Source organism: Lissotriton helveticus, chromosome 5_1 (genome assembly GCF_964261635.1).
Source record: "Lissotriton helveticus chromosome 5_1, aLisHel1.1, whole genome shotgun sequence".
NCBI lineage: Eukaryota > Metazoa > Chordata > Amphibia > Caudata > Salamandridae > Lissotriton > Lissotriton helveticus.
The window spans coordinates 1,708,143,595-1,708,155,732 of NC_136065.1; positions in this window are offsets into that span (position 1 = coordinate 1,708,143,595).

The following is a 12,138-nucleotide window of genomic DNA, read 5'->3' on the forward strand; positions in this document are numbered from 1 at the left end:
TCAGGAACTACTTTGCCAATCTGGCAATTGTCCTACCATCATCAGCAGTGCACTACAGTAAACACTTGTAGAGACCACACACTAGAAAATGACCATCACACTTAGAGTAACCTGTAACTACTGCAGGGAGTTAAAGAAAGAGGTGGGTAGAAGAGAGCAGCAGATCAGCACAGGAGAGGAGAAGAGAACAGGGAGTTAGAGAAGGAGACAGGGTGTAAGAGAGCAGCAGATTAGCAGAAGTTAACAGGGAGTTAAAGAAGGAGGCGGGTGGAAGAGAACAGCAGATTGGTACAGGAGAAGAGAACAGGGAGTTAGAGAAAGAGGCAGGTGAAAGAGAACAGCAGATTAGCACAGGAGAAGTAAACAAGGAGTTAAAGAAGGAGGCGGGTGGAATATAGCAGCAGATCAGCACAGGAGAAGAGAAGAGAACAGGGAGTTAGAGAAGGAGATGGGTGGAAGAAAGGGAGGGCGATAGATAGAGGGAGGGAGGGCGATAGATAGATAGAGGGAGGGCGATAAATAGATACAGGGTGGGCGATAGATAGAAAGAGGGAGGGTGATAGACAGAGGGAGGGCGATAGATAGAGTGAGGGAGGGCGATAGATAGAGTGAGTGAGGGTGATAGAGTGAGTGAGGGCGATAGAGTAAGTGAGGGTGATAGAGTGAGTGAGGGCGATAGATTGAGTGAGGGCGATAGAGTGAGTGATGCCAGTAGAAAGGTAGAGTGAGGGCGGTAGAGTGGTAGAGTGAGGGCGGTAGAGTGAGGGAGTGAGGCGGTAGAGTGAGGGCGTGAGGACAGTAGAGTGGTAGAGTGAGGGCAGTAGAGTGAGGGCATGTGGGTGGTAGAGTGAGGGCGGTAGAGTGAGAGCATGAGGGCGGTAGAGTGGTAGAGTGAGGGCAGTAGAGTGAGGGCGTGACGGCGGTAGAGTGATAGAGTTAGGGCAGTAGAGTGAGGGCGTGAGGGCTGTAGAGTGGTAGAGTGAGGGCGGTAGAGTGACGGCAGTAGAGTGGTAGAGTAAGGGTGGTAGAGTGGTAGATTGAAAGCGGTAGAGTGAGGGCGTTAGGGCAGTAGAGTGGTGGAGTGAGGGCAGTAGATTGAGGGCGTGAGGGTGGTAGAGTGCTAGAGTGAGGGCAGTAGAGTGAGGGCGTGAGGGTGGTAGAGTGGTAGAGTGAGGGCAGTAGAGTGAGGGCGTGACGGCGGTAGAGTGATAGTTAGGGCAGTAGAGTGAGGGCGTGAGGGAGTGAGGGTGGTAGAGTGCTAGAGTGAGGGCAGTAGAGTGAGAGCATGAGGGCGGTAGAGTGGTAGAGTGAGGGCAGTAGAGTGAGGGCGTGACGGCGGTAGAGTGATAGAGTTAGGGCAGTAGAGTGAGGGCGTGAGGGCGTGAGGGCGTGAGGGTGGTAGAGTGCTAGAGTGAGGGCAGTAGAGTGAGAGCATGAGGGCGGTAGAGGGTAGAGTTAGGGCAGTAGAGTGAGGGCGTGACGGCGGTAGAGTGATAGAGTTAGGGCAGTAGAGTGAGGGCGTGAGGGCTGTAGAGTGGTAGAGTGAGGGCGGTAGAGTGAGGGCAGTAGAGTGGTAGAGTAAGGGCGGTACAGTGGTAGATTGAAAGCGGTAGAGTGAGGGCAGTAGAGTGGTGGAGTGAGGGTAGTAGATTGAGGGCGTGAGGGTGGTAGAGTGCTAGAGTGAGGGCAGTAGAGTGAGGGCGTGAGGGTGGTAGAGTGGTAGAGTGAGGGCGGTAGAGTGAGGGTGGTAGAGTGGTAGAGTGAGGGCGGTAGAGTGGTAGAGTGAGGGCGGTAGAGTGAGGGCAGTAGAGCGGTAGAGTGAGGGCGGTAGAGTGAGGGCAGTAGAGTGAGGGCAGTAGAGTGGTAGGGTGAGGGCGGTAGAGTGAGGGCGTGAGGGCGATAGAGTGCGGGCGGTAGAGTGGTAGAGTGAGGGCGGTAGAGTGTGGCCGGTAGAGTGAGGGTGGTAGTGTGAGGGCGGTCGAGTGGTAGGGTGAGGGCAGTAGAGTGAGGGCGTGAGGGCGATAGAGTGAGGGCGGTAGAGTGGTAGAGTGAGGGTGGTAGAGTGAGTGCGGTAGAGTGAGGGCGTGAGGGTGGTAAAGTGAGGGCGTGAGGGCGGTAGAGTGGTAGATGAGTGCGGTAGAGTGAAGGCGGTAGAGTGGTAGAGTGAGCGTGGTAGAGTGAGGGAGTGAGGGCGGTAGAGTGAGGGCATTAGAGTAGAGTGGTTAGTAGAGTGAGGGCGGTAGAGTGAGGGCGTGTGGGTGGTAGAGTGAGGGCGGTAGAGTGAGAGTGTGAGGGCGGTAGAGTGGTAGAGCGAGGGTGGTAGAGTGAGGGCGTGAGGGCGGTAGAGTGGTAGAGTGAGGGCAGTAGAGTGAGGGCGTGAGGGCAGTAGAGTGGTAGAGTGAGGGCGGTAGAGTGAGGGCAGTAGAGTGGTAGAGTGAGGACGGTAGAGTGAGGGTGGTAGAGTGGTAGAGTGAGGGCGTGAGGGCAGTAGAGTGGTAGATTGAGGGCTGTAGAGTGAGGGCAGTAAAGTGGTAGAGTGAGGGCAGTAGAGTGAGGGCTTGAGGGTGGTAGAGTGCTAGAGTGAGGGCAGTAGAGTGAGGGTGTGGGGGTGGTAGAATGGTAGAGTGAGGGCGGTAGAGTGGTAGAGTGAGGGCGGTAGAGTGAGGGCAGTAGAGCGGTAGAGTGAGCGCGGTAGAGTGAGGGTGGTAGAGTGAGGGCAGTAGAGTGGTAGAGTGAGGGCGGTGGAATGGTAGAGTGAGGGCGGTATAGTGTGGCCGGTAGAGTGAGGGCAGTAGCGTGAGGGCGGTAGAGTGGTAGAGTGAGGGCGGTAGAGTGAGGGCGGTAGAGTGAGGGCGGTAGAGTGGTAGAGTGAGGGCGGTAGAGTGAGGGCGGTAGAGTGGTAGAGTGAGTGCGGTAGAGTGAAGGCGTGAGGGCGGTAGAGTGGTAGAGTGAGGGTGGTAAAATGAGGGCGTGAGGGCAGTAGAGTGGTAGAGTGAGGGCGGTAGAGTGAGGGCATCATAGTGGTAGAGTGAGGGCGGTAGAGTGGCAGAGTGAGGGCGGTAGAGTGGTAGAGTGAGGGCGGTAGAGTGAGGGCAGTAGAGTGGTAGAGTGAGGGCGGTAGAGCGGTAGAGTGAGGCCGGTAGAGTGAGGGCAGTAGAGTGAGGGCAGTAGAGTGGTAGAGTGAGGGCAGTAGAGTGGTAGAGTGAGGGTGGTAGAGTGTGGCCAGTAGAGTGAGGGCAGTAGAGTGAGGGCAGTGTGTGAGGGCTGTAGAGTGGTAGAGTGAGGGTGGTAGAGTGGTAGAGTGAGTGCGGTAGAGTGAGGGCGTAAGGGCGGTAGAGTGAGGGCAGTAGAGTGAGGGCGGTGAGGGTGGTAGAGTGAGGGAGGTGGAGTGAGGGCGGTGGAGTGAGGGCAGTAGAGTGAGGGCGGTTGCGTGAGGGCTGTAGATTGGTAGAGTGAGGGTGGTAGAGTGGTAGAGTGAGTGCGGTAGAGTGAGGGCGTCAGGGCGGTAGAGTGAGGGCAGCAGAGTGAGGGCGTGAGGGTGGTAGAGTGAGGGCGCTACATAGAGGGCATGAGGGCAGTAGAGTGTTAGAGTGAGGGCGGTAGAGCGGTAGAGTGTGGGCGGTAGAGTGGTTGGGGTACGACGTTACGTAGGAGCAAGGGGGGGTGGCTTGCGGGAAGGGACATTTGCATGAATTGGGCTGTCATCATACAGGGGCCTTTCATCCTTCTGGTGCCGGTTGGAGTGTAGTTCTGCGGGTGCTGGGACCCCCCTACACACACATGGCGTCGGGTCGGGCGCTGTTGGGAAGGGGGGATTGCAGTGGAGGATGCAGGATGGCCAATGGCAACGGATGCAGGGGTGCCGCATAGACAATTGGCCTCGGCAATAAATAGAATAAAAATAACAAAGGCATGGAGGGAGCATGTCCAGGGGGACCAGGAGTGGAGGGTGTGCTGTTCCACATGGCAGATAGGTTGCAGTTCCGCCCGGGGCTGGGGCAAAGGGCCACTTGACGGACCTTGTTGCGGCACGCAGGGCGGGTGGGGTGCGGTTTGGTCGCCAGTCAGTGAGGATGGAGGCTGTTTGCCATGGTCGAGGTGCTGGGGGGGCTAATTGGGGAGAGTGGGGAGAGGGCCTGAGGAGGGGCGGAGTTGGGCTTGCAGTTTGATGGGTGAGGGAGGTGGGGGGTCGCATGGCTCGGGAGGAGGCGTTAAGGGGATGGGTACAGGAGGGGCACTGGTGGGGTGTGGCATCCTGGGATGCGGGGTTTCAATGGAGGTGGAGGAATGGGGGGGCGGTCGGCGGTGCACGGGAGGAGGGGGTGCTTGCAGGAGGGACATTGCATTAAGGGGGTGGTCGCAGCAGGGGCCTTTCGTCCTTCTGAGGCCGTTTGGGTTGGGGTGCAGTTCAACGGGCGATGAGAGGACAGGGCGGGGGTCGGGCACGGTCTGTTCCAGAGTGGGACCAAAAAAAAATGACACTCATGCTTTTTTTTTAGTGCTCGACCTGAGCTGGAACAGTATTTAAAAAGAAAATAATACGTCCAAAACAGTTTTTTTGAAAGCATAGGGAGCAGAAATAAGGGGGTGGAAGCAATGGAGGGAGAGGGGACGCCGAAGCACCATGGGACACATGAGGAACAGAGGGAGGGGAGGGAAGCGACTAAGAAACAAGAGGGGGGAGAAATCGGATATGGATGTACCATGGGAGGAAGGGGTCCGAGGCAACACCGGGTTTGGGGACAGCAACACGGAGGGAAATAGAGGACATAAGTTGGGGGAAGCAACACAGTGGGGGCGGAACAATGGCACAGGTGAGTGCAACAGGGAGGGGCGCATGGAGAAGCCACTGGTGACAGAGCAACTCAAAGTGCAGGGGAGAGAAATACATGAGGGAGGCAGCTGAAAAACACATGCGCTCTCATTGAGAGGTTAACACAAAAGAAAAAAGTAGTGCATAGAAAGCAAGCAGTGAAAGCAGAGATGCCAGTCAATTAAAGATGGAAACAGGCAATGCTCCATGGAAGGGACAAACACAAGATTGACATGCTGGGACATGCATATGAAGCAGGCAAATGAGAGTGACAGGAAAGCCAGACAATGGTAAGCAATGCGTAGGCTCCAAGCCCCTTTATTTCTTGGTAAGGCCGATAAGTCTTTTAAAAGGCAAGAAATGTGCTGTCTAGTAGGTGCAACCTAAAAATGCTGTCACAATCGTCCTGTGGTGACAGTGGGGGATTGGAATTTCAGTCAGTCTAGCATTACCAGTATGAAGTGTTTCTTTGGCACATCATGGCCCATGGGATGGAGGGAAAATAAAAACAGCCTGCACACTGGCCCATACGAGCCGGCCCATCTGGCTCTGCCAGACTGCCCGAAGTTCTAATCCAACACTGCGTGCTGCAGACGCGCTCTGCAGCACCAGTGCTGCCGAGCGCTCCTCACATGTGTTGCATTGCCAATCACATGCACTATAGTAACTGATGAAATTATTTCTAGGGGGTAACACATACAGTAATTTGGCCACAAAAAATGCATTGACAAGCACATATCGATGAAAGCTCGCTTCATCAGGATCTGCGTGAAAACGAGGATGTGAAACTCATTCTGAGCCTGTGCTGTTCCAAGTCTTAGATCTGCCCCTACAGAACCATATAACTTATAAGGAGACATTCCAGCCAAGACTGCTGTGACGTCACTCTGGAGTCAGACCTGCACATGCCTCAAGTTGGGAGGGTGAGGGTGCTTCCGGCCCTCAGTGGTTGTTCTCCCCCACCCTTCATGTAAAAGCTTCCCGCCATTTTCCTCCCTCAATCCTCCATCTCACTGCCAGAAGGGATAAGGTAAGGTAAGGTAAATTTTATTGCACAGTTAATTAAAACTCACAATTCAAAATGCATAAAAATTGGTTATCAAACATTTAAAATTATTTGCGTAGTGCATATTGTCGATGAGTCAGTTAATGTGCTTCGTTTGGATCATGGGCTCAGAGTTGCTCGGGGCAGTGACTGGCTATTGCACATTTACGTCTTTTTGTGCTTCATTAATTCTTTTTGCCACTGCGTCAAGGTATTTTGTAATTCTGCAGTTTAATTGGGTCTCTTGTGGATTGAAGCACAGTTTGACTGCCTGTCGGCAGGATCTAATCCCCTTCTGGTTCCATATTGCACGTAATAGTGTTCTCCTTAGGCCCGTTAAGCTGGGACAAATACATAGTGTGTGGACTAGATCTTCAGGGCCTGTTTTGCAGAGTCAGCAAGTTTGGTCGTCCTGAGTCCTCTTCCATGGAGCCAGATGAGGAAGAATTGGAAGAATGCCTAACCGCAGCTTTAGGAATTTTTTTTAATCTTCTGTTTAAATCCTTGATCTAAATTCTCTTGGGGCTTTAAAGTTTTATAGTCGTTTAAGACTATCCATCCGTGTGCCCTTTTTGCCAGAGTTTCTTTGTCTTCCAGTAATGATGTTATTTTAGTTACTTTTGTTACCAGCTTTTTAAAGTGTTTGTGGTCTACTGGGCTTTTCCAGAGGCCAGTCAGCTCCAGATTTTGTAGAGATTCCGTCAGGTACTCTCTAGCGTTTGATCGTTCGCGTCTTTGCAGTTCAGTCCAGAGGTGGGAATTTAGGGTGCCCGGCTCTGCGTTTCTGATCTTGTGCCAGCATTTTATGAAGCTGCCCCTTCTTTCCGCTGTTTGCTTTTGTACCCCAAACTCCAGACGGATTTGTGCTGCTGAGACATAACTAGGAAGCTGAAAGATTGACCTATAGGTTCTGGCGATTACTTTGTCTATTGTCAGCGCGTCTTTTCCAAAGGTTGGTTCGCTCCCATATGTGAGAGTCGGTTGGAGACGAGCTCTCAGTACCTGCAGGAAAGGGTCGAGCGTGTGGTCAGGCAGAAGCTTCTTCAAGGATTTCATCGCAAGGAAGGTCATGGTTCCTTTTCGGTGTAGCGATTCTAATTGAGGTTTAAACGACCCTCTGCTATCCAATAAGACACCCAGGTACTTGTAGCACGTCACTTGGCCCAATTTGTGTCCATCCAGGAGCCAATTGTTCTTCCTGGCCTTCTTGTAGTTCACAGCCATGATTCTTGTTTTATTCAAATTGATGGTTAGGCCGTTTCGATTCGAAAATGAACTAGTAGTGTTCAAAAGATGTTGGAGGCCTGTTGGAGTGCGGCTTATTAGGACAAGATCATCGGCATAGAGGAGGTTGGTCAGCGTAATGTCCCCTAGCCGCGGGGCGTGTGAATTGGTACCGTCCAGTTCCCCTGGTAGATCTGCCAGGTAAAGGTTGAACAGGGTCGGGGCTAGGACGCATCCTTGTATCAGGCCTTTGGAGGTGTTAATTCGCCTTGAAAGGTGCGTCCCGTCTCCCAGCTTGATCTTGAGCCACGTGTTGGTGTGAAGTAAGATGAGTTGCCTCAAGAGGGGGTGGGGTATCCCCCATTTTTAAAGATTTTTCCCATAATTTGCCCCGGTCCACGTGGTCAAAGGCTGAGCTATAGTCTATGAAGCACAGAAACAGCGAGTTTTTTCCTAATTTTGCCGCGTCTATTAGTAGGGATAGAGCCATGATATTTGTGGAAGTGCCCTGTCCTCTGCGGAATCCTGTTTGGGTCGGTGGAATTATGTGCATTGTCTCTGCCCATGAAGTCAGTTCTTCTAATAGTATGCCAGCGTAATATTTGGCCTCTATATCTAGTAAGGCTATCAGCCGATAGTTGGCAGGATTGCTCCTGTCTCCTTGCTTGTAGATAGGGCTTACGATAGATCCTTTCCAGGATTCTGGGCATGTCTCTAATTCCAGTGTGCTCGAAAAGAGTGGCACTAAGATATAACAGAAGGGATAGGCTCTACTGTACTGAGTAAGCGGTTTACGCTTCTTCCCAAGAAATAACAAGCACAACAAGGAAACAGCACTATAGCATTTTATGTGTGGCTATGTTGAAGCTGTTTTCTTGATAAATGTGACAAAAAACGTAGCATGCATCACTAACTCTATTTTCCATGTTAATTTATGACAATTATGTAGTAGTAGTAGTAAAAAGCTTTATTCGGTTTTAGAACAAGATAAAATCATAAAAACGACCAACATGTTGTACAGTTTCATCATACAGACATAAAAATAAGCTAAAATTGATATTAAACAATTGTATTACAATTACCGAATAGAGTCTTTTGTAACTACGATTAGTAGAATAAAAAGTGTGGGTACAGCCAGTTAATTGTATGTTATCAAAACCAAGAGCAATTAGACAGTACAGAACTCCAACAAAAAGTATAATAATACAATATTGAAGCTATAATTAGTCATAAGTACATCGAATTTTAAAACAGTTTTTAAGGAACATAGCAATACTTTTGGCATTTGATACTGTTTCTAGGTGTTGTAAAGCCAGAAACGAGGGGCGGCATCTCCTTAGTCCTTGCGACAACAGTATTGGCAATAACCAGCGTTTGCGTGGTAGGTCGTAGAACTTGCAGAACAGTACTACATGGATGTTAGACTGTTCGGAGATACCATTGCATGGACACCGGATAATTGAGGAAGACCAATCTTGTCTCCTCGGAAATGTAATCAGACGAAAAAAAGTGTTAAATCTAAACCGTGTTGTTAGACCTGACACCCTTGGCGTGGTTTTCCCCCATCTTTTTGCCTCTGCCTCCTGTATTTTTGATGCTGTGCTGGATTTCGTTTTTGCTGGTTTAGATGCTTTGGACACTCTGCCACTGCTGATCAGTGCCAGAGTGTAGGTGCTCCCTATTAAATTGTCATATTGATTGGGTTTACCTGATTGGCATATTTGTATCACCATGAAGTCCCTAGTAAAGTGCACTGTGTGTGCCAGGGCTGGTGATTACAGATGCTACTAGTGGGCCTGCAGCGCAGATTGCGCCACCCACATAAGTAGCCCTAAAATAGAGTCTCAGGCCTGCCAGCGCAGTGCCTGTGTGCAGTCAGTGGACTGCCATGTCCGACTGGCCAGTGTCCCCACTGGCTGGGCCTAACCCTTCCCTGTCTGTGCACATCAGTCACCCCTATGGAAGGCTCCCGGTACCCCCCTGGGCAGGGTGCAGTGTATGGGTAAGGTAGAGCATGTACTAGTGCAGGTCACATGCTCTGGTAGTGAGCAGCAGCCATTTTGTGTGCTCACTGCTGTAAGGGTTACCTTGCTCCATAGATTAACATGGGAGAGGCTGGTCCTAATGGATACCAGCCTATCTTCCCATAGGAACAAGGTGGGACATAAGTGAATGATATCCCTGAACTCAGAATTTAATAACACATCTTTTAGGAAAGGTTGTTTTTAAATTCTGTGTCTGAGAATAGCACTTTTAGAAAGTGGCCGTTCTCTTGTCTAACCTTTCTGTGTGTCTGTCTGGTTTGAGGGTGACAGGGGCTGCAGAGCCCCCAGGAGGGTGTCTGAGTCAGCCTGTGGATGAAAGGCAGCATCTGCTGCCAAGGAAGTGGGAGGAGATAGCACCTGGGAGTGACTAGGGATGTGCCTGCCTGACCACAATGCTGGCTCCACCCCCCGCTGGGTGACTGTCACCTGTGTCGCTGATACTGAAAGAGAGAAGGAAGCCAGGAAACCCCCAGTGCCTCAGCAACACCCAGAACTGGTTTAGACTGGGCTCAGGGCACACTTGAACAAAGACTTCAAAGGAACTTCAAAGACATTGAGGGGTATAAGAGAAGGACCTTTGACTACAGAAAATCAGATTCTACAATCAAGAGGAACCTCTGCTGGAAAAAGGACTGCTGGAGAACTGAAGGAAGATTGCCTTGCTGTGTGCTCTAAGGGCTGACCTGTTCTGCTGTTCAACTGAAAGCTGAGAAGAAGAAAGGGACTTTGCTGTGTGCTGTGACCCTGCCTGCTTGACCTACAAAGACTTTGCTGTGTGCTGTGTCTGCTTACTGAATCTCCAAGGGCCTGAGAAGAGCTGGCCTCCTGTTCCTGGAACCCAGGGTTAAAAGGTTCCTAAAACATCCTCAAGACACTGTGCTGATCGTGCTGTTTTGCCTGGAGCGTGCTTGGTGATCAACTGCTGAGTGTGGACAGGGATCGGTGTGCTCATCGGCACATTCCCAGCGAGGGCCGGAGGTCCGTGGTGCCTCCCCTCGTGAGTCCTGCTCTAGAGCGATTGTGTGGCCGAGAGGGCGGTCTTGCCGTGACCTGTGCCCTCAATAAACAACTGCCGCCTGTTCACCGCCGCTGCCCGGGGCCAGAAACCCCCTTGGAAAATTGCTGTCCCGATCGGAGCTGCGGGGCCGAAGATCGATGCCGCCGCGCTCAAATTGGTTGAAGGAGCCGAGCCCCCTCACTATCGCCGCGACGGGATTGGCCCGTGCGCTGCAGCGTCATCGTGGTTGCCGTCCGTGGTTAGCTGTCCCGAAGCGCGTCATCACAGGCCTGTCCCGGGAGCCGCACTGCCATTGGCTGACTCCCGGGTGTGCAAGGAGGGTTGTCCCAAACGCCGCGACCGGATTTGTCTACGGGGTCGTCCCCATAGAGAAGCTGTGAGGTGAGCGACGAAGCCGGGGAAGATCGACCCGACCTCGCCGAGGGAGCGCCGCGTGTGTCCCCTGCCCCTTGCCTGACTGTCCCTGCTCGGTACGCCGAGCTAGCTCCCCGCCGCTCCCCGAGGAACCGAGAGCGGGCGGAGGGCTGCTGGGACCGGCCGGGGCAAGGAGCGAGTGTGCTCTGTTAGGCGCGGTGCGCCTGAGGCCATTAGGAGTACGAGGCAGTGCCGATCTTAAGAAAAGAGTCCCCGGCATACTCGGTGAGGCGCACTTGCAGCGCTTGGGGCCCATTGCTTTTAAAGGGCTCAATAGGTAAAGGAAATAGCTGACAAAGCCGTTGCATGCTGGCATTGCTTGGGTTGCTCGTTTTTAGAGCCAATTGGGGATAAATCAGTGGCATTATTTTTAGATGCTGATTTAAGAGACTTGAGACAATTTATGATAAAAACTTCCTAATGACAACTGTAACCATAAGATTAAGTGCAACAAATTCCTGAAGAATTGAGCATCGTGTATTGTTGATTATTACTGCTGCAACTAGATAAAGTTATAGTTTTTTATATATACTTACCTGTGTGGTCTCAGTTTGTGGTGGATTGGGGATTGTGTTAAGTGCATTTATTATACACATTGCCTTGGGGATAAGCCTGCCTGCTCGCGCCAAGCTACCTAGAGGGGGAGCAGGGGTTATCTACTGTGTGTATTCCTTCACCCTGACTAGAAGCAAGGGTCCCTACTTGGTCTAAGGTACTTACCTCTGCCAATTAGAGACCCCCAGATCTAACACGTGTCAACATGTATTTTTCATAGTTGGTCAAACAATACGTTAGATACGGTTGAATACCCTGATTACATTGAATACTTAACATGTGTCAATTTGAGGCTTTATTAGATTCTTGGGCTAAACGTAGCTCTCTTAAATGTGACAAACATGATAGTTTCAGGGTCTTTCTTGTAATATCAGTTAAAAGTATAGGTTTATTAAAATATATAGAAAGATTCAAATCCCTGAAGGAATCACGTACAAAGGACAGCCACGGAATATTTGACCAATTGTCTAGGCCCAAACAATCTAAAATTAAAGCACGAGTTAAGCTACATTGTTCTGTTGTCCAAATGCGGTGCCACAATAATATTGGCTGTAGTTTTATAATAATAGCTATGTAGTCCATTCCCAGTTCAATGTGACAAGCATAAGTTGGAGAACGCTGTGAAATGGCCAGCAGATAACAGATCAAAGTATTCTCCACCCTCTTCAAGATGTCCGTCGGTACGTAGCCCCATACCCCCGCGCCATAAACAGCTACGCTATGGCACTTTGCGTAATATATTTGTAAAAGTTCTTTAGGGGGGGCTTCCCTCCTTTGCGTGCAAACACGATCAGGGCGGATGTGGCTCTTAGGAATAGGAGGTGCCTGCTAAGAATGGCAGGTTTCCAAGAAGAAACACTATCAAATAAAATAGCCTAGTAGGGGTATGTTTTAGTACACTCCAACCTAGATTCTTCAATGAATATCGATTTATTCTTAGTTGTCTTTTTCCCAAAATGCATGACAAATGTTTTTTTGATATTAACCTTGAGATCCATTGAGGCCATAAAGTTACAGTAGGAAT